Genomic DNA, 12,233 nt, shown 5'->3' on the forward strand with positions numbered 1-12,233 from the left:
GAAGCATCGGAATCTATAACTAGTGTCACAGGAATGGTTCAAAAACATAGGCAGTAAGAAGAGCCAGTCTGCATGTACTTGAGTCGGCATTGTGCCTTTTGTATTTAATTCCGATGCAATTTCTGTGTTTCAACGTCAATAAGAAGGTCAGACGGATACAGTAAACCTGAAGTAAAGCATCTGAATCTATAACTAGCGTCACAGGAATGGTTCAAAACATAGACGGTAAAAAGAGCCAGTCTTCTTGTACTTGAGTCGGCACTGAGCCTTTTGCATTTAATTCCGATGCAATTTCTGAGTTTCATCGTCAATAAGAAGGTCAGAGGGATACAGTAAACCTGAAGTGAAGCATCGGAATTTATAACTAGTGTCACAGGAATGGTTCAAAGCATTGACAGTAGGAAGAGTCAGTCTTCTAGTACTTAAGTCGGCATTGTGCCTTTTGTATTTAATTCCGATGCAGTTTCTGTGTTTCATCGTCAATAAGAAGGTCAGAGGGATACAGTTATCCTGAAGTGAAGCATCGGAATCTATAACTAGTGTCACAGGAATGGTTCAATACATAGACAATAAGAAGAGCCCGTCTTCTTCTACTTGAGTCGGCATTGTGCTTCTTGTATTTAATTCCGATGCAAATTCTGTGTTTCATCGTCAATAAGGCGGACAGAGGGATACAGTAAACCTGAATTGAAGCATCGGAATCTATAACTAGTGTCACAGGAATGTTTCAAATCATAGACAGTACGAAGAGTCAGTTTTCTTGTACTTAAGTCGGCATTGTGCCTTTTGTATTTAATTCCGATGCAATTTCTGTGTTTGATCGTCAATAAGAAGGTCAGAGGGATACAGTAAACCTCAAGTGAAGTATCGGAATCTATAACTAGTGTCACAGGAATGGTTCAAAACATAGACAGTAAGAAGAGTCAGTTGTCTTGTACTTAAGCCGGCATTGTGCCATTTGTATTTAAATCCGATGCAATTTCTGTGTTTCATCGTCAATAAGAAAGTCAGAGGGATACAGCAAACCTGAAGTGAAGCATCGGAATCTATAACTAGTGTCACAGGAATGGTTAGAAAACATAGACAGTAGGAAGAGTCAGTTTTCCTGTACTTAAGTCGGCATTGAGCCTTTTATATTTAACTAAGATGCAATTTCGGTGTTTCATCGTCAGTAAGAAAGTCAGAGGGATACAGTAAACCTGAAGTGAAGTATCGGAATCTATGACTAGTGTCACAAGAAAGGTTCAAAATATAGACAATAAGAAGGGTCTGTCTTCTTGTACTTGAGTAGGCGTTGAGCCTTTTGTATTTAATTCCGATGCAATTTCTGTGTTTCATCTTCAATAAGAAGGTCAGAGGGATACAGTAAACCTGAAGTGAAGCATCGGAATCTATAACTAGTTTCACAGGAATGGTTCAAAGCATTGACAGTAGAAAGAGTCAGTCTTCTAGTACTTAAGTCGGCATTGTGCCTTTTGTATTTAATTCCGATGCAATTTCTGTGTTTCATCGTCAATAAGAAGGTCAGAGGGATACAGTTATCCTGAAGTGAAGCATCGGAATCTATAACTAGTGTCACAGGAATGGTTCAATACATAGACAATAAGAAGAGCCCCTCTTCTTCTACTTGAGTCGGCATTGTGCCTCTTGTATTTAATTCCGATGCAAATTCTGTGTTTCATCGTCAATAAGGCGGACAGAGGAATACAGTAAACCTGAAGTGAAGCATCTGAATCTATAACTAGTGTCACAGGAATGGTTCAAAATATAGACAGTAAGAAGAGTCAGTTTTCTTGTACTTAAGTCGGCATTGTGCCTTTCGTATTGAATTCCGATGAATTTCTGTGCTTCATCGTCAATAAGAAGGTCAGAGGGTTACAGTAAACCTGAAGTGAAGCATCGGAATCTATAACTTGTGTCACAGGAATGGTTCAAAACATAGACAGTAGGAAGAGTAAGTCTTCCAGTACTGAAGTCGGCATTGTGCCTTTTGTATTTAATTCCGATGCAATTTCTGTGTTTCATCGTCAATATGAAGGTCAGCGGGATACAGTAAACCTGAAGTGAAGCATCGGAATCTATAATTAGTGTCACAGAAATGGTTCAAAACATAGACAGCAAGAAGAGTCAGTTTTCTTGTACTTAAGACGGCATTGTGCCTATTTTATTTTATTCCGATGCTATTTCTGTGGTTCATCGTCAATAAGAAGGTCACAGGGATACAGTAAACCTGAAGTGAAGCATCGGAATCTATAACTAGTGTCACAGGAATGGTTCAAAACATAAACAGTAAGAAGCGTTAGTTTTCGTGTACTTAAGTCGGCATTGTGCCTTTTGTATTTAATTCCGATGCAATTTCTGTGTTTCATCGTTAATAAGAAGGTCAGAGGGATACAGTTAACCTAAAGTGAAGCATCGGTATCTATAACTAGTGTCACAGGAATGGTTCAAAGCAAAGGCAGTAAGAAGAGTCAGTTTTCTTGTACTTAAGTCGGCACTGTGTTTTTCTATTTAATTCCGATGCAATTTCTGTGTTTCGTCGTCTATAAGAAGGTCCAAGGGACACAGTTAACCTGAAGTGAAGCATCGGAATCTAAATCCGGTCTCACAGGAAAGGTTCAAAACATAGACAGTAAGAAGGGCCAGTCCTCTTGTACTTGAGTCGGCATTGTGCCTTTTGTATTTAATTCCAATGCAATTTTTGTGTTTGATCGTCAATAAGAAGGTCTGAGGGATACAGTAAACCTGAAGTGAAGCATCGGTATCTTAGAACTAGTGTCACAGGAGTGGTTCAAAACATAGACGGTAAGAAGAGTCAGTCTTCCTGTACTTAAGTCGGCATTGAGCCTTTTATATTTAACTAAGATGCAATTTCTGTGGTTCATCGTCAATAAGAAGGTCAGAGGGATACAGTAAACCTGAAGTGAAGTATCGGAATCTATGACTAGTGTCACAGGAAAGGTTCAAAATATAGACAATAAGAAGGGTCTGTCTTCTTGTACTTGAGTCGGCATAGTGCCTCTTGTATTTAATTCCGATGCAATTTCTGTGTTTCCTCGTCAATAAGAAGGTCAGAGGGATACAGTAAACCTGAAGTGAAGCATCGGAATCTATAACTAGTGTCACAGGAATGGTTCAAAAACATAGGCAGTAAGAAGAGCCAGTCTGCATGTACTTGAGTCGGCATTGTGCCTTTTGTATTTAATTCCGATGCAATTTCTGTGTTTCAACGTCAATAAGAAGGTCAGACGGATACAGTAAACCTGAAGTAAAGCATCTGAATCTATAACTAGCGTCACAGGAATGGTTCAAAACATAGACGGTAAAAAGAGCCAGTCTTCTTGTACTTGAGTCGGCACTGAGCCTTTTGCATTTAATTCCGATGCAATTTCTGAGTTTCATCGTCAATAAGAAGGTCAGAGGGATACAGTAAACCTGAAGTGAAGCATCGGAATTTATAACTAGTGTCACAGGAATGGTTCAAAGCATTGACAGTAGGAAGAGTCAGTCTTCTAGTACTTAAGTCGGCATTGTGCCTTTTGTATTTAATTCCGATGCAGTTTCTGTGTTTCATCGTCAATAAGAAGGTCAGAGGGATACAGTTATCCTGAAGTGAAGCATCGGAATCTATAACTAGTGTCACAGGAATGGTTCAATACATAGACAATAAGAAGAGCCCGTCTTCTTCTACTTGAGTCGGCATTGTGCCTCTTGTATTTAATTCCGATGCAAATTCTGTGTTTCATCGTCAATAAGGCGGACAGAGGGATACAGTAAACCTGAAGTGAAGCATCTGAATCTATAACTAGTGTCACAGGAATGGTTCAAAACATAGACAGTAAGAAGAGTCAGTTTTCTTGTACTTAAGTCGGCATTGTGCCTTTTGTATTGAATTCCGATGCAATTTCTGTGCTTCATCGTCAATAAGAAGGTCAGAGGGTTACAGTAAACCTGAAGTGATGAATCGGAATCTACAACTTGTGTCACAGGAATGGTTCAAATCATAGACAGTAGGAACAGTAAGTCTTCCAGTACTGAAGTCGGCATTGTGCCTTTTGTATTTAATTCCGATGCAATTTCTGTGTTTCATCGTCAATATGAAGGTCAGCGGGATACAGTAGACCTGAAGTGAAGCATCGGAATCTATAACTAGTGTCACAGGAATGGTTCAATACATAGACAGTAAGAAGAGTCAGTTTTCTTGTACATACGTCGGCATTGTGCCTTTTGTATTTAATTCCGATGCAATTTCTGTGCTTCATCGTCAATAAGAAGGTCAGAGGGTTACAGTAAACCTGAAGTGAAGCATCGGAATCAATAACTAGTGTCACAGGAATGGTTCAAAACATAGAGAGTAAGAAGAGTCAGTCTTTTTGTACTTAAGTCGGCATTGTGCCTTTTGTATTTAATTCCGTTGCAATATCTGTGTTTCATCGTCAATAAGAAGGTCACAGGGATACAGTAAACCTGAAGTGAAGCATCGGAATCTATAACTAGTGTTACAGGAATGGTTCAAAACATAGACAGTAAGAAAGGTCAGTCTTCCTATACTTAAGTCGGCAATGTGCCTTTTGTATTTAATTCCGATGCAATATCTGTGTTGCATCGTCAATAAGAAGATCAGAGGGACACAGTAAACCTGAAGGTGAAGCATCGGAATCCTTAACTATTGTCACAGGAATGGTTCAAACACAGACAGTAAGAAGAGCCAGTCTTCTTGTACTTGAGTCGGCATTGAGCCTTTTGTATTTAATTCCGATGAAAATTCTGTGTTTCAACGTCAATAAGAAGGTCAGAGGGCTACAGTAAACCTGAAGTGAAGCATCGGAATCTATAACTAGTGTTACAGGAATGGTTCAAAACATAGACAGTAGGAAGAGTCAGTTTTCTACTACTTAAGTCGGCATTGTGATTTTTGTATTTAATTCCGATGCAATTTCTGTGCTTCATCGTCAATAAGAAGGTCAGAGGGATACAGTAAAATTGAAGTTTAGCATCGGAATCCATAACTAGTGTCACAGGAATGGTTCAAAACATAGACAGTGAGAAGAGTCAGTTTTCTTATACTTAAGTCGGCATTGTGCCTTTTGTATTTAATTCGGATGCAATTTCTGTGTTTCATCGTCAGTATGAAGGTCGGATGGATACAGTAAACCTAATGTGAAGCATCGCAATCTATAACTAGTGTCACAGGAATGGTTCAAAACATAGTCAGTAAGAAGAGTCAGTTTTCTTGTACTTAAGTCGGCATTGTGCCTTTTGTATTTAATTCCGATGCAATTTCTGTGTTTCATCGTCAATAAGAAGGACAGAGGGATACAGTAAACCTCAAGTGAAGTATCGGAATCTATAACTAGTGTCACGGTAATGATTCAAGACATAGACAGTAAGAAGAGTCAGTTTTTTTGTACTTAAGCCGGCATTGTGCCATTTGTATTTAATTCCGATGCTATTTCTGTGTTTCATCGTCAATATGAAGGTCAGAGGGATACAGAAAACCTGAAGTGAAGCATCGGAATCCATAACTAGTGTCACAGGAATGGTTAAAAACATAGACAGTAGGAAGAGTCAGTTTTCTTGTACTTAAGTCGGCATTGTGCCTTTTGTATATAATTCCGATGTAATTTCTGTGTTTCGTCGTCTATAAGAAGGTCCAAGGGATACAGTAAACCTGAAGTGAAGAATCGGAATGTAAATCCGGTCTCGGAGAAAAGGTTCAAAACATAGACAGTAAGAAGAGCCAGTCCTCTTGTCTTGAGTTGGCATTGTGACTTTTGTATTTAAATCCGATGCAATTTCTGGGTTTGATCGACAATAAGAAGGTCAGAGAATTACAGTAAACCTGAAGTGAAGCATCGGAATCTATAAGTAGTGTCACAGGAATGGTTCAAAACATAGACGGTAAGAAGAGTCAGTCTTCCTGTACTTATGCGGTAGCGTACTCGCTTCCCACGCCCGGGTTCCCGGGTTTGATTCCCGGCGGGGTCAGGGATTTTCTCTGCCTCGTGATGGCTGGGTGTTGTGTGCTGTCCTTAGGTTAGTTAGGTTTAAGTAGTTCTAAGTTCTAGGGGACTTATGACCACAGCAGTTGAGTCCCATAGTGCTCAGAGCCATTTGAACCATTTTTTTCTTCCTGTACTTAAGTCGGCATTGAGTTTTTTGTATTTAACTAAGATGCAATTTCTGTGTTTCATCGTCAATAAGAAGGTCAGAGGGATACAGTAAACCTGAAGTGAAATATCGGAATCTATGACTAGTGTCACAGGAAAGGTTCAAAACATAGACAATAAGAAGGGTCTGTCTTCTTGTACTTAAGTCGGCATTGTGCCACTTGTATATAATTCCGATGTAATTTCTGTGTTTCATCGTCAATATGAAGGTCAGAGGGATACAGTAAACCTGAAGTGAGGCATCGGAATCTATAACTAGTGCCACAGGAATGGTTCAAAACATAGACAGTAAGAAGAGCCAGTCTGCCTGTACTTGAGTCGTAATGGTGCCTTTTCTATTCAATTCCGATGCATATTCTGTGTTTCAATGTCAATAAGAAGGTCAGACGGATACAGTAAACCTGAAGTGAAGCATCTGAATCCATAACTAGTGTCTCAGGAATGGTTCAAATCATAGACGGTAAGAAGAGCCAGTCTTCTATTACTTCAGTCGGCATTGAGCCTTTTGTATTTAATTCCGATGCAATTTCTGTGTTTCATCGTCAATAAGAAGGTCAGAGGGATACAGTAAACCTGAAGTGAAGCATCGGAATCTATAACTAGTGTCACAGGAATGGTTCAAAGCATTGATAGTAGGAAGAGTCAGTCTTCTAGTACTGAAGTCGGCATTGTGCCTTTTGTATTTAATTCCGATGCAATTTCTGTGTTTCATCGTCAATAAGAAGGTCAGAGGGATACAGTTATCCTGAAGTGAAGCATCGGAATCTATAACTAGTGTCACAGGAATGGTTCAAAACATCGACAGTAGGAAGAGTCAGTCTTCTAGTACAGAAGTCGGCATTGTGCCTTTTGTATTTAATTCCGATGCAATATCTGTGTTTCATCGTCAATAAGAAGATCAGAGGGATTCAGTAAACCTGAAGTGAAGCATCTGAATCTATAACTAGTGTCACAGGAATGGTTCAAAACATAGACAGTAAGAAGAGTCAGTTTTCTTGTACTTAAGTCGGAATTGTGCATTTTGTATGTAATTCCGATGCAATTTCTGTGTGCCATCGTCAATATGAAGGTCAGAGGGATACAGTAAACCTGAAGTGAAGCATCGGAATCTATAACCAGTGTCACAGGAATGGTTCAGAACATATACAGTAAGAAGAGTCAGTTTTCTTGTACTTAAGTCGGCATTGTGCCTTTTGTATTTAATCCCTATACAATTTCTGTGCTTCATCGTCAATGAGAAGGTCAGAGGGTTACAGTATACCTGAAGTGAAGCATCGTAATCTATAACTAGTGTCACAGGATTGGATCAAAACATAGAGAGTAAGAAGAGTCAGTCGTTTTGTACTTAAGTCGGCATTGTGCCTTTTGTATTTAATTCCGATGTAATATCTGTGTTTCATCGTCAATATGAAGGTCAGAGGGATACAGTAAACCTGAAGTGAAGCATCGGAATCTGTAACTAGTGTCACAGGAATGGTTCAAAACATAGACAGTAAGAAAGGTCAGTCTTCTTGTACTTAAGTCGGCATTGGGCCTTTTGTACTTAATTCCGATGCAATATCTGTGTTTCATCGTCAATAAGAAGATCAGAGGGATACAGTAAACCTGAAGTGAAGCATCGGAATCTATAACTAGTATCACAGGAATGGTTTAAAACATAGACAGTAAGAAGTGCCAGTCTTCTTGTACTTGAGTCGGCATTGAGCCTTTTGTATTTAATTCCGATGCAATTTCTGTGTTTCGTCGTCAATAAGAAGGTAAGAGGGATACGGTAAACCTGAAGTGAAGCATCGGAATCTATTACTAGATTCACAGGAATGGTTCAAAACATAGACAGTAGGAAGATTCATTTTTTTAGTACTTAAGTCGGCATTGTGCCTTTTGTATTTAATACCGATGCAATATCTGTGTTTCATCGTGAATAAGAAGGTCAGAGGGATACAGTAAACCTGAAGTGAAGCATCGGAATCTATAACTAGTGTCACAGGAATGGTTCAAAACATAGAGAGTAAGAAGGGTCAGTTTTCTTGTACTTAAGATGGCACTGTGCCACTTGTATTTAATTCTGATGCAATTTCTGTGTTTCATCGTCAATAAGAAGGTCAGAGGGATACAGCAAACCTGAAGTGAAGCATCGGAGTCTACAACTAGTGTCACAGGAATGGTTAAAAACATAGACAGTAAGAAGAGTCACTTTTCTTTTACTTATGTCGGCATTGTGCCTTTTGTATCTAATTCCGATGTAATTTCTGTGTGTCATCGTCAATACGAACGTCAGAGGGATACAGTAAACCAGAAGCGAAGCATCGGAATCTATAACTAGTATCACAGGAATGGTTCAAAACATAGTTAGTAAGGAGAGTCAGTTTACTTTTACTTAAGTCGGCATTGTGCCTTTTGTATTTAATTCCGTTGCAATTTCTGTGTTTCATCGTCAATAAGACGGTCAGAGGGATACAGTAAACCTGAAGTGAAGCATCGGTATCTATAACTAGTGTCACAGGAATGGTTCAAAACAAAGGCAGTAAGAAGAGTCAGTTTTCTTGTACTTAAGTCGGCATTGTGCTTTTATATTTAATTCCGATGCAATTTCAGTGTTTCGTCGTCTATAAGAAGGTCCAAGGGATACAGTAAACCTGAATTGAAGCATCGGAATCTAAATCCGGTCACACAGGAAAGGTTCAAAAAATAGACAGTAAGAAGGGCCAGTCCTCTTGTACGTGAGTCGGCTTTGTGCCTTTTGTATTTAATTCCGATGCAATTTCTGTGTTTGATCGTCAATAAGAAGGTCAGAGGGACTCAGTAAACCTGAAGTGAAGCATCTGAATCAATAACTAGTGTCACAGGAATGGTTCAAAACATAGACGGTAAGAAGAGCCAGTATTCTTGTACTAGAGTCGGCATTGAGACTTTTGCATTTAATTCCGATGCAATTTCTGTGTTTCATCGTCAATAAGAAGGTCAGAGGAATACAGTTAACCTGAAGTGAAGCATCGGAATCTATAACTAGTGTCACAGGAATGGTTCAAAACATAGACAGTAGGAAGGGTCAGTCTTCTAGTACTTAGGTCGGCATTGTGCCTTTTGTCTTTGATTCCGATACAATTTCTGTGTTTCATTGTCAAAAAGAAGGTCAGAGGGATACAGTTATCCTGAAGTGAAGCATCGGAATCTATAACTAGTGTCACAGGAATGGTACAAAACATAGACAATAAGACGAGCCAGTCTTCTTGTACTTGGGTCGGCATTGTGCCTCTTGTATTTAATTCCGATGCAATTTCTGTGTTTCATCGTCAATAAGGCGGACGGAGGGATACAGTAAACCTGAAGTGAAGCATCTGAATCTATAACTAGTGTCACAGAAATGGTTCAAAACATAGACAGCAAGAAGAGTCAGTTTTCTTGTACTTAAGACGGCATTGTGCCTATTTTATTTTATTCCGATGCTATTTCTGTGTTTCATCGTCAATAAGAAGGTCAGAGGGATACAGTAAACCTAAAGTAAAGCATCGGTATCTATAACTAGTGTCACAGGAATGGTTCAAAACAAAGGCAGTAAGAAGAGTCAGTTTTCTTGTACTTAAGTCGGCACTGTGCTTTTCTATTTAATTCCGACGCAATTTCTGTGTTTCGTCGTCTATGAGAAGGTCCAAGGGACACAGTAAACCTGAAGTGAAGCATCGGAATCTAAATCCGGTCTCACAGGAAAGGTTCAAAACATAGACAGTAAGAAGGGCCAGTCCTCTTGTACTTGAGTCGGCATTGTGCCTTTTGTATTTAATTCCGATGCAATTTCTGGATTTCATCGTCAATAAGAAGGTCAGAGGGATACAGTAAACCTGAAGTAAAGCATCGGAATCTCTAACTAGTGTCACAGGAATGGTTCAAAACATAGACAGTAAGTAAAGTCAGTTTTCTTGTACTTAAGTCGGCATTGTGCCTTTTGTATTTAATTCGGATGCAATTTCTGTGTTTCATCGTCAATATGAAGGTCAGAGGGATACAGTAAACCTGAAGTGAAGCATCGGAATCTATAACTAGTATCACAGGAATGGTTTAAAACATAGACAGTAAGAAGTGCCAGTCTTCTTGTACTTGAGTCGGCATTGAGCCTTTTGTATTTAATTCCGATGCAATTTCTGTGTTTCGTCGTCAATAAGAAGGTAAGAGGGATACAGTAAACCTGAAGTGAAGCATCGGAATCTATTACTAGATTCACAGGAATGGTTCAAAACATAGACAGTAGGAAGATTCATTTTTTTAGTACTTAAGTCGGCATTGTGCCTTTTGTATTTAATACCGATGCAATATCTGTGTTTCATCGTCAATAAGAAGGTCAGAGGGATACAGTAAACCTGAAGTGAAGCATCGGAATCTATAACTAGTGTCACAGGAATGGTTCAAAACATAGACAGTAAGAAGAGTCAGTTTTCTTGTACTTAAGATGGCACTGTGCCACTTGTATTTAATTCTGATGCAATTTCTGTGTTTCATCGTCAATAAGAAGGTCAGAGGGATACATCAAACCTGAAGTGAAGCATCGTAGTCTACAACTAGTGTCACAGGAATGGTTAAAAACATAGACAGTAAGAAGAGTCACTTTTCTTTTACTTATGTCGGCATTGTGCCTTTTGTATCTAATTCCGATGTAATTTCTGTGTGTCATCGTCAATACGAACGTCAGAGGGATACAGTAAACCAGAAGCGAAGCATCGGAATCTATAACTAGTATCACAGGAATGGTTCAAAACATAGTTAGTAAGGAGAGTCAGTTTACTTTTACTTAAGTCGGCATTGTGCCTTTTGTATTTAATTCCGTTGCAATTTCTGTGTTTCATCGTCAATAAGACGGTCAGAGGGATACAGTAAACCTGAAGTGAAGCATCGGTATCTATAACTAGTGTCACAGGAATGGTTCAAAACAAAGGCAGTAAGAAGAGTCAGTTTTCTTGTACTTAAGTCGGCATTGTGCTTTTCTATTTAATTCCGATGCAATTTCAGTGTTTCGTCGTCTATAAGAAGGTCCAAGGGATACAGTAAACCTGAATTGAAGCATCGGAATCTAAATCCGGTCACACAGGAAAGGTTCAAAAAATAGACAGTAAGAAGGGCCAGTCCTCTTGTACGTGAGTCGGCTTTGTGCCTTTTGTATTTAATTCCGATGCAATTTCTGTGTTTGATCGTCAATAAGAAGGTCAGAGGGACTCAGTAAACCTGAAGTGAAGCATCTGAATCAATAACTAGTGTCACAGGAATGGTTCAAAACATAGACGGTAAGAAGAGCCAGTATTCTTGTACTAGAGTCGGCATTGAGCCTTTTGCATTTAATTCCGATGCAATTTCTGTGTTTCATCGTCAATAAGAAGGTCAGAGGAATACAGTTAACCTGAAGTGAAGCATCGGAATCTATAACTAGTGTCACAGGAATGGTTCAAAACATAGACAGTAGGAAGGGTCAGTCTTCTAGTACTTAAGTCGGCATTGTGCCTTTTGTCTTTGATTCCGATACAATTTCTGTGTTTCATTGTCAAAAAGAAGGTCAGAGGGATACAGTTATCCTGAAGTGAAGCATCGGAATCTATAACTAGTGTCACAGGAATGGTACAAAACATAGACAATAAGACGAGCCAGTCTTCTTGTACTTGGGTCGGCATTGTGCCTCTTGTATTTAATTCCGATGCAATTTCTGTGTTTCATCGTCAATAAGGCGGACGGAGGGATACAGTAAACCTGAAGTGAAGCATCTGAATCTATAACTAGTGTCACAGAAATGGTTCAAAACATAGACAGCAAGAAGAGTCAGTTTTCTTGTACTTAAGACGGCATTGTGCCTATTTTATTTTATTCCGATGCTATTTCTGTGTTTCATCGTCAATAAGAAGGTCATAGGGATACAGTAAACCTGAAGTGAAGCATCGGAATCTATAACTAGTGTCACAGGAATGGTTCAAAACATAAACAGTAAGAAGCGTCAGTTTTCGTGTACTTAAGTCGGCATTGTGCCTATTGTATCTAATTCGGATGCTATTTCTGTGTTTCATCGTTAATAAGAAGGTCAGTGGG

The sequence above is a fragment of the Schistocerca americana genome, chromosome 2, assembly GCF_021461395.2.
Source record: "Schistocerca americana isolate TAMUIC-IGC-003095 chromosome 2, iqSchAmer2.1, whole genome shotgun sequence".
Classification (NCBI taxonomy): Eukaryota; Metazoa; Arthropoda; class Insecta; order Orthoptera; family Acrididae; genus Schistocerca; species Schistocerca americana.